The sequence below is a fragment of the Castanea sativa genome, chromosome 12 (genome assembly GCF_040712315.1).
Source record: "Castanea sativa cultivar Marrone di Chiusa Pesio chromosome 12, ASM4071231v1".
Lineage (NCBI taxonomy): Eukaryota > Viridiplantae > Streptophyta > Magnoliopsida > Fagales > Fagaceae > Castanea > Castanea sativa.
In genome coordinates, this window is record NC_134024.1 from 30,424,401 (window position 1) to 30,434,846 (window position 10,446).

Genomic DNA, 10,446 nt, shown 5'->3' on the forward strand with positions numbered 1-10,446 from the left:
GGAATGGCTGGCCTTTGACAACTTCGTCTCTAGCTATCCCCCTCGTCTTCCTAGTTGTCTCTAGACCGGTTGGCTTCCTGCTGGAGCTACTGCCTCATCTCCTGATTTTGTCTAGTGAGTTCTTCTACGCTAGCTGTAAGTGCTTGGATTTGCAGGGCTAGTGTCGCTGGGTCTTGGTTGGACTCCATTTAAACTTAGAGAATGACTGGAAATATGTTCCTGAACCTTAGTGCGAAAATGTCGATTCCCACAGACGGCTCCAAACTGATGATGTGTAAATCGTCAATCGAGTTGGTTCGTCTAGATGGTGCTGAACCCTTGTCACTACTCCTGCAAAATGGGACAAAGGCTCCCCTAAGATGGTCACCGGTGTGGCGCCTGCTACAACGTCTCCGATGCCAAAGTCAATATGTAGAAATCTTTTGAGAGAAAATGAGAAGCGTAAATGTATTTTTTTGGGGTAAGAATTCTGTACGTTTCGTGCTTCTAATGAGCGTGTATATATAGCTTTGTGGTTTCTAGCTGTTGGGGCCTTGATTGTAGTTTTAATGCTCTTCTTGTAACGCCTTAGGGCTTATTAATGCAGGTCTTGGTAAGGCTCCAACGGTCTGACAGCTAGCTAGTAACTATCCGAGGTATTGAATCCTCTTATTAATGACTTGTCTGCCCTCGTCCATGCCGCTTTGCAGGTGGACGAAGGTGTTTCATAAGGTCGTCCAAGGGAAGTGGTCTCGTTAGTCTCATCAGATGTCCTTAGAGTAATGATTAACAGTCTATTTAAAGAAAGTTTTTATGGGAAAAGAAAAAAGAAAAAAAAATTTAATGTTTTAATAGTTTTTTTTTTTTTCATTTTCCATAAAAATGATATCAAAACTTTCCGAAAATGAATTGTTAACCATTGCTTTAAGGATACTCGTTAGCATATTCCAAATAATAATAATAATAATAAAAGAAGGGGGAAGCCAGGGACCAGGGGAGTGAACACTTTTTTTCTTCATTCCAAGACCCCAGGAGGAAATTTCTAACCCCCAAGACCCCAAGAATAAGGCATTGACTTGGGTCTTCATTCCCGATGCCCTACTACAGAGGAACATAATTCCTAATACTACTACAAAAGGAGCAACTTATTTCAAGAAAATGAAGCACATCCAAAGATTCTAAATACTATGGAACAAATCTCTGTTGAGAAACAAAGTTGCTAAAGAAACGCCTCACTGCCCCTCAAAACGTTTTGGTAATATAAATATTCCATTTACATTCTTGTGACTTTTAGGGATGACTTATTCGCCTCCCTAAGCAAAGCCAACAAGAACTACACAAATTTACTTGATTCATGACAAAAATGTGTAATGTCCAACATGCACGAGGTACTCTTGTCACTGTCAGCTGGCATAAGGTGCTGTTGCCTTTGATCTTACTGTGGACAACAAAAGCAGCAGTTGTCAACGCACAGTCCTTGAAAGACTATGATGACCGTTGTGGGAACGTCAGTTTTCCATACCCATTTGGCACAAGGGAAGGATGTTTCATGAATGAAGATTTCCTCATCACTTGCAATCGCACCCACCATAACCCTCCCTCAGCGTTTTTGCGTTAAGGGCAATATAATTGTGATGGACATATGGCTTTCGGGTGAATTGCGCGTCTATTCTGACTTTGCCCAAGATTGCTATAATAGCTCGAGTCAGAGTACATATAATAATGGTCCAAGTTCCCCATCTCCCACACCAAAAAGAAGTTCACCACCATTGGTAGTGACACATGCTTTGATAAAAGGTTTTAGAGGGACAGCATAGTAGCATACACAACTGGGTGCATGTCTCTATGTGATACAATCAATGACGTTGTTGAGGGGTCTTGCTCTGGCATTGGTTGTTGCTAGACCGCTGTTCCAAAGGGAGTCATGGATTACAGAATCGATGTCAGTAGCTATTCCAACCACACAAATGTGTATGAATTCAAGCCTTGCAGCTATGCTTTTGGAGCAGAAGAAGAAACTTACAATTTTTCTTCAAAAGATCTGAAAGAATTTACAAAAAGACATGAGATGACCCAGGTGGTGCTCAATTGGGCAATAGGGAATCAAACTTGTAGTGAAAGCTAAAAAAGATCATCCTCAAAAGTTCTCATGCAAAAATAACGTACAGTGATTGTCATGATTCAGACAATGGTCCAGGGTATTGGTGCAATTGTTCTAAGGGTTTCGAAGGCAACCCTTACCTTCCACATGGCTGCCAAGGTTACAATACCAATTTCAATATACAATGTTGTATTGACTATAGAATACCGTTGCCTTTTTTCAATGGATTGCTGACTTTTTATTTTTATTTTTATCCTGATTAAAATCTATTTCTACATATTTTTACAGATATTAATATATGCGAGCTAAATCCCAACCTTTACGACAAAAATTCAACATGCATCAATATAAATGGTTCTTATAGGTGTTCCTGTCGGTCAGGATTTGAAGATGATGGCAAAAACATTGATGGATCGGGCTGCAAACCCATATCAAAGTCTCAGAGTTTAAGAAACATTGATCGCTTCATAATCATTTTTATATCTTCTCGTAAAAATGCGTTACATATATAAATTTGCATTTTTTTTTCTACGGTTGTGATGTCCATGGAAATAGAATACAAATCATTCATACCATTTTTTGTTCTACCAATCACAACTTACTATGTATTGATTTTACTTTCCTTATAAAATAACTGGGATCAACGCATATCGAAAGCGAATATTTTGAATGCTCCTTGGAATATCTTTTTTTTTTTTATAGATCTTTTGTTATTTAAAAGAGAAGTGCTACATCTATAACATTTTCACAACAAATCATATGTGCTAAGTTGTTAATGGTTCTAATTTGAACCCACTAATTAAATTATTTTTTAGTCACCAATTATAACTAGTAACAACTTGTCACTAAGGATTTGTTGTGAAAGTGTTGTGAAAATGTTGTGGACATAGTATCTCTATTTAAAATGACATTCACATAAACTTAAGTTTTCTAGTTGAGGAGCTTCAATTCATTACATGTATGTGTACGTATAAGTGTTAGCCTCTTACTGCTAATTTTGGGCATTTCTTGAACATACTTGGGACTTCGGAAAAGAATGCACATCAAATTCAAACAGAAGTTTTTTGAACAAAATGGTGGCTTTCTGCTACGCACAATTTTCTAGGCACAAAGGTGTGTAAACAACTCGAATATTTACAACTGAAGAACTCGCGAAGGCAATAAACAATTACCATGAAAATAGAATCCTAGGCCAGGGAGGCCAAGGAACTGTGTACAAAGGAATATTATCAGAGAAGAGAATAGTTGCCATTAAGAAGTCTAGAACAATAGATCGTAGTCAAATTGAACAGTGATTGTACTTTTCCAAGTGAACCATAGGAATGTGGTAAAATTATTGGGATGTTGTTTGGAGACTGAGGTTCCTATGTTGGTATATGAATTTGTTTCCAATGGTACCCTTTTCAACCATATACACCACACGGACAATTCTTCCACACTTCAATGGCACCTACGTTTGCAAATAGCTATAGAGATTGCAGGGGTGCTTTCTTATTTGCATTTTGCTACTCCCACTCCAATCATTCATAAAGATATCAAGAGCACTAATGTGCTCTTAGATGATATATAATTACACTGCTAAGGTATCTGATTTTGGATCTTCAAGGCTTGTTCCACTGGATCAAACTCAGTTAACCACATTGGTGCAAGGGACACTTAGATACTGTTGAAAAAACTGGTTTTGTATCTCATACAAAACACACAGCGGAAGCAACAAACATGGATCTATTTCATTTATGATTGATAACATGCATTATGCAAATTTCAAAATTTAAAAACAAAATAGCGTACCTTGATGTGGAGAAATTTAAAACAAAGATTAGAAGTACTTGGGAACACTTTTAATCTTCACTCCAATTTCACTTTACGCCCAAGAAATGTGGTCTCTCAATCAGTTTCCAAGGGAGAATAATCAAGTGGCTTCACTCACACGTACATACCATTTCACAATGATGTCTCTTTCTTATTATTTTTCTAATAAAAATTTTTGTATGTTTCTCCCTTTATAACTAACTGATTATCTAATTGGGCTAACCTATTGGGCATTTCCAATTGGGCTTTAGTGTGTGGTTTGGAGTGGGACCAAAAAGGACCAATAAGACACTAGCTCCAATGGGCCTTGGGCTTTTCTGTCAACTCTTGACAACTCTAAAATTACCATTAATTATATTTAATACTACTATATAAATATAATTGCACTATAGGTCTTATTAATAAATTATATTTTAATACTTAATTATACATGCAACACTTTCATAAAATATTCGTAATAATATAAAGTCATGAATATAGACTGCCACTTTGAAAATTACTACATCTTAATCATTGAGTACCCAGTTTAATCCTTTAAATTATTCATCATATATTTATGAAATCCAATTTAATAAATATATACTTTAGTAACTCTTTAATAAAGTGGTTAGGGCTAACACTCTGAATAACCAAACTCATTAACTTATCTCAAGGGAATATTTTTTTATCCCCGTTAAGAGATTATGAATTCCATCTTGAGAATATATATTCCATCAATACTAAATGTGGCTGCCCAACATACTGAGGTTTTTACCGTTACGTTAGATCTCACTCCTAATATATCAAAGCAATCTACACCTCATGATCAGGTCCATTATTCTCTCAGGATTAAGAGTTCATGCAAATAGAAGTCTTAAGATTTATTATTCATTTGACAGTCGTTAGGAGAATAATAAATCTTACAGTGGTCCAGTTCAATATGTTTTAACTCTTAAAACATATCAACATATCAACTAGAAGTCCCCACTTCCATGATCAAGACACATCATCTTAGTTAATAGGTTATAGTCTTCGCAGATGAAATGCCCAATTTCATCACCGACTACGAACTATAAATTCTGAGTTTACAAAGAACTTGTGACTTATACTTCTGTGACTAAATCACATAAATTATATACTATGCATCTCATAAGTCATACATAATGTCATACATAGCATCGTACAATAGAATTTAAGGGCACACATCCTAACAATCTCCCACTTGTCCTAAAGACTATTGTGCACTAATCTAACTCCCATTCCCTCCAAATGTGTCTCGAAAGTCCTTTGAGGCAAGGCTTTGGTAAAGGGATCTGCTAGATTATTTGCACTTTCAATCTTTGCTACCACTACATCTCCACGAGCAACAAAGTCTCGAATAATGTGGTACTTTCTCTCAATGTGCTTTCCTTTCTTGTGATTCCTTGGATCTTTGGATTGTGCTACTGCTCCACTATTGTCACAAAATAATGTGATGGGAACTTGCTCCATTCTCACAACACCAAGATCAGAAAGGAATTTCTTGAGCCAAACAGTTTTCTTTGCTGCCTCACAAGCAGCAATATATTCAGCTTCCATGGTGGAGTCCGCAATACAAGATTATTTAACACTCCTCCAACTTATGGCTCCACCTCCCAAGGTGAAAACACATCCTGAAGTGGATTTTCTGAAATCTAGATCTAACTGAAAATCTAAATCTGTATAGCCAATAGGAATCAAATCCTCACTATGGTAAACAAGCATATAATCTCTCGTTCTCCGTAGATACTTGAGAATATGCTTTATAGCTTGCCAATGTTTTGGTCCTGAATTTGATTGATATCGGCTGACCATGCCAACTGAATAACAGATATCTAGTCTAGTACAAAGCATGGCATACATGAGACTTCCCACCACAGAAGCATAAGGAACTTGTCTCATCGTATTTTCTTTCTCTTGAGGTTTAGGCCTTTGGTCATCAGACAGAGGAACTCCATGTCTAAAAGGAAGCAATCCTTTCTTGGAGTTTTGCATGCTAAACCGTTCTAGAACCTTATCTATATACCCAGTTTGTGATAAACCTAACATCTTATTCTTACGATCTTGCCAAAGCTTGAACCCTAGAATAAAGTTAGCCCCACCCAAGTCCTTCATATCAAATTGGCTAGATAACCAAACATTTACTAATGACATTACCCCTACATCATTTCCAATGAGTAAAATATCATTAACATAAAGCACTAGGAACATTACTACTTTATCTCGATATTTTTTGTACACACATGGTTCATCAAAATTTTGTTCAAAACCAAATGACTTGATTGCTTGATCAAATCTGATGTTCCATGACCTAGATGCTTGTTTAAGTCCATAAATGGACCTTTTCAACTTGCATACCATATGCTCTTGGTTCTTTGCTATGAAACCTTCCGGTTGCAAGATGTATATTTCTTCTTCAAGTTTGCCATTAAGAAATGCAGTCTTGACATCCATTTGTCAAATCTCATAATCATAATGAGTAGCAATGGATAAGAGAATTCTGATAGATTTAAGCATGGCTACTGGTGAAAAAGTTTCATCATAATCAATACCTTCTTTTTGTGTATACCATTTTGCCACTAGTCTTGCTTTAAATGTTTCAACCTTTCCATTTATCCCTCTCTTCCTCTTGTAAACTCATTTGCAACTAACAGGTTTAATGCCGTTAGGCACCTTTGCAAGATCTCATACATGATTGGAATACATAGAATCCAATTCAGATTTCATAGCTTGGACCCAATGATGTGCATCTATATCACTCATTACCTCTTCATAAGTGTAGGGATCCAATTTAGCCTCTTCTGGGATAACTTCATAAGTTTCTCCCAAACCTATAAATCTTATAGGAGGCCGAACAATTCTCCTACTACGACGAGGCACCTATGTACTAGTCATCTCATGAGTAATGTCTTGTGGTGTATTTAATACAGCCACATCATTCCTAGTTTCATCCATTGGTTCTTCAATTACAGGTTCATTTAATTCAACCAATACAACTTTACTTCTAGGATTAAAATTATTCACATAATCATCTTCCAAAAATTTAGCATGGGTGCTAACAAACACTTTGTTATCCTTATGATTATAGAATAAATAACCCTTGATTTCCTTTGAATACCCTAAAAACATGCATACTTCCATTTTAGCTTCCAACTTATCAGACTATCCCTTTCAACACATGTGCTGGACATCCCCAAATGTGGAGATATTTCATACTAGGCTTGCACTCATTCCACAATTCCTTAGGTGTGTTGGGAACAGATTTTGATAGAACTAAATTCAAAATATGCATAGTGGTTTTTAGTGCATATCCCCAAAAGGAAATTGGTAAATTTGAATAACTCATCATGGATCTAACCATTTCCAAAAGAGTCATATTCCTTCTTTCTGCTATACCATTTTGTTGAGGAGTTTCAGGTGCAGTTAATTGGGAGACAATCTCATTTTGAATTAGGTAATCCTTGAAATCTCCAAGAAGGTATTCGCCACCTCGATCAGATCGAATGGCCTTTATGCGTTTACCCAATTGATTTTCAACTTCAGCCCTAAACTCTTTGAACTTTTTAAAGCCTTCGGACTTTCGTCTCATTAGGTACACATAACCATATCTTGAGTAATCATCCGTAAAAGGTATGAAGTACTTATAACCTCCTTTTGCTTGGGTTGACATAGGACCACATACATCTGTATGAACTAATTCAAGCAATTCTTGGGCTCTTCTACCTTTTGCATTAAAAGGTCGTTTGGTCATCCTACTTTCCAAACAAGATTCGCAAACTGGAAATCCATAAAATTTCATGGGCTGTAAAAGTCCATCTTTGATTAGTCTTTGAATCCTATTTGAATTAATATGACCCAAACGCAAGTACCATAGATATGCATCACTAGTAGAAGGAAACTTTCTCTTTAATAATTTTACATGAGAGATACTATCTAATTCAGAATTGTATAATTCATGCTTATCAGGAGTTAAAATATAAAAACCATCCACAATATTGCTAGAACAGATAAACATTTTATCCTTCTTTATCACAACATTGTCTTTCAGGATAACACAATATCCATGTTTACCTAAGTAAGTTGCAGAAATTAAATTCTTACGAACATTAGGTACATACAAACAGTCTTCCAATATTAAAAATCTAGACTTAAAGCATAAATTAAACACTCTAAAAGCTACAACTGGAATCTTGCTCCCATCAGCCAAAGTAAGAAATAGTTCTCCCTCATTCAACTTTCTAGTCTATTGGAACCCCTGCAAAGAATTGCAGATATGATTAGTACAACCTAAATCCACACACTAGGAATCCGTGGGATTCTGTACCAAACATATTTCAAGAAAAAAGGAACTTTTCATACCCTTATTCTTGGCAGCCTTGAATCTCATACAAAACACACAGCGGAAGCAACAAACATGGATCTATTTCATTCATGATTGATAACATGCATTATGAAAATTTCAGAATTTAAGAGTAAGATACCATACCTTGGTGTGGAGAAATTCAAAACAAAGATTAGAAGTACTTGGGAACACTTTTAATCTTCATTCCAATTCCACTTTACGCCCAAGAAGTGTAGTCTCTTAATCAGTTTCCAAGGGAGAATAATCGAGTGGCTTCACTCACACATACACACCATTTCACAATGATGACTTTTTCTTATTATTTTTCTAATAAAAAATTATGTATGTTTCTCCCTTTATAACTAACTGATTATCTAATTGGGCTGGCCTATTGGGCATTTTCAATTGAGCTTTAGTGTGTGGCTTGGAGTGGGACCAATAAGACACTAGCTCCAATGAGCCTTGGGCTTTTCTGTCAACTCTTGACAACTCCAAAGTTACCATTAATTATATTTAATAACACTGTCTAGGCCTTAATAATATATATCCTAAGACTTAATTATACATGCAACTCCTTCATAAAATATTCGTAGTAATATAAAGTCATAAATATAGACTACCACTTTGAAAATTACTACATTTTGATTCTTGAGTACCCGATTTAATCATTTAAGTTATTCATAATATATTTATAAAATCCAATTTCATAAATATATACTTTAGTAACTCTTTACTAAAGTGGTTAAGCCTAACACTCTGAATAACCAAACCCATTAAACTTATCTCAAGAGAATATTTTATATCTCCGTTAAGAGATTATGAATTCTATCTTGAGAATATATGTTCCATCAACACTAAATATGACTACCCAACATACTGAGGTTTTTACCGTTACTTTCGATCTCACTCCTGATATATCAAAGCAACCTACACCTCATGATCAGGTCCATTATTCTCTCAGGATTAAGAGTTCATTCAAATAGAAGTCGTGAGATTTATTATTCATTTGACAGTCATTAGGAGAATAATAAATCTCATAGCGGTCCAGTTCAATATGTCTTAATTCTTAAAACATACCAACATATCAACTAGAAGTCCCCACTTCCATGATCAAGACAAATCATTTTAGTTGATAAGTTATAATCTTCGCAAATGAAATGCCCAATTTCATCACCAACTACGAACTATAAATTCTAAGTTTACAAAGAACTTGTAACTTATATCTTCTGTGACTAAATCACATAAATCACACACTATGCATCTCATGGACTATATAATAATGCTCCAATATTCATGTTACCATTATTTTAGATAATAATAAAACAACTTTATTAAGCACAACATTAAGTCATACATAATGTCATACATAGTATCATACAATAGGATTTAAGGGCACACATCCTAACAGATACTTGGATCCAGAATACTTTCAATCAAGCCAGTTAACTGAAAAGAGTGATGCTTATAGTTTTGGAGTTCTCCTTGCAGAATTTCTAACTAGAGAGAAGGCAGTTTCTTTTGGCAGGCCCGAAGAAGAGAGAAATTTAGCCATGCATTTTATCTTAGCAATGAAAGACAACCGTTTGTTTGAAATTCTTGACCAGCAAGTGGTGAAAGGGGGAAATGCTAAGTAACTTATGGAGGTTTCTATGTTAGTGAAGAAATTCTTAAGATTGAAGGGAGATGAGAGGCCTACTATGAAAGAAGTGGCATTGGAACTTGAGGGCTTGAAAGTAAAGGGAGAATGTTAAAGGCAATATGGGTTTAGAAGAGACTAAGTACTTACTTAGTAGACCAGATGATGTTTGTCTCAGTGGTGCTAATAGTGATTCTGCATGTTACAACAACATAAATAGCCAGGTTGAAATATCGGTACTTGATGATGGGCAATAAGTATTTAGTGTATTAAAGAATCATACAAGGCTTGAGTCTATCATTATTATCATGTTATCATTTTCTTTTATTTTCTTTTCAAGCTGTATTTGTAGGAAGTGTTGCTGTTTCTTAATGAAATTTCTAATTCATAAAAGAAGAGAGATGTATCCGCACTGCACTTGGCACTAAATGTCCTAGTGTACTCCTGTTTTGTTATTATTGATTCATATCTATTTAGGAAAATTAGCAATTTCCCTCTTTTTATTTATAGAATGTGTGGATGATTTGGATGCATCGCATAGAGACATGTCTTGGCGCACAAGTTTTGGTTTTTAGTGTA

The 10,446-nt window shown here is 35.5% G+C and overlaps 1 pseudogene; it reads left to right on the forward strand.

Moving 5' to 3' along the window:
* Positions 1 to 1,342: 1,342 nt before the first annotated feature.
* On the forward strand, positions 1,343 to 10,124 carry LOC142620507 (wall-associated receptor kinase 2-like; annotated as a pseudogene).
* Positions 10,125 to 10,446: the final 322 nt, after the last annotated feature.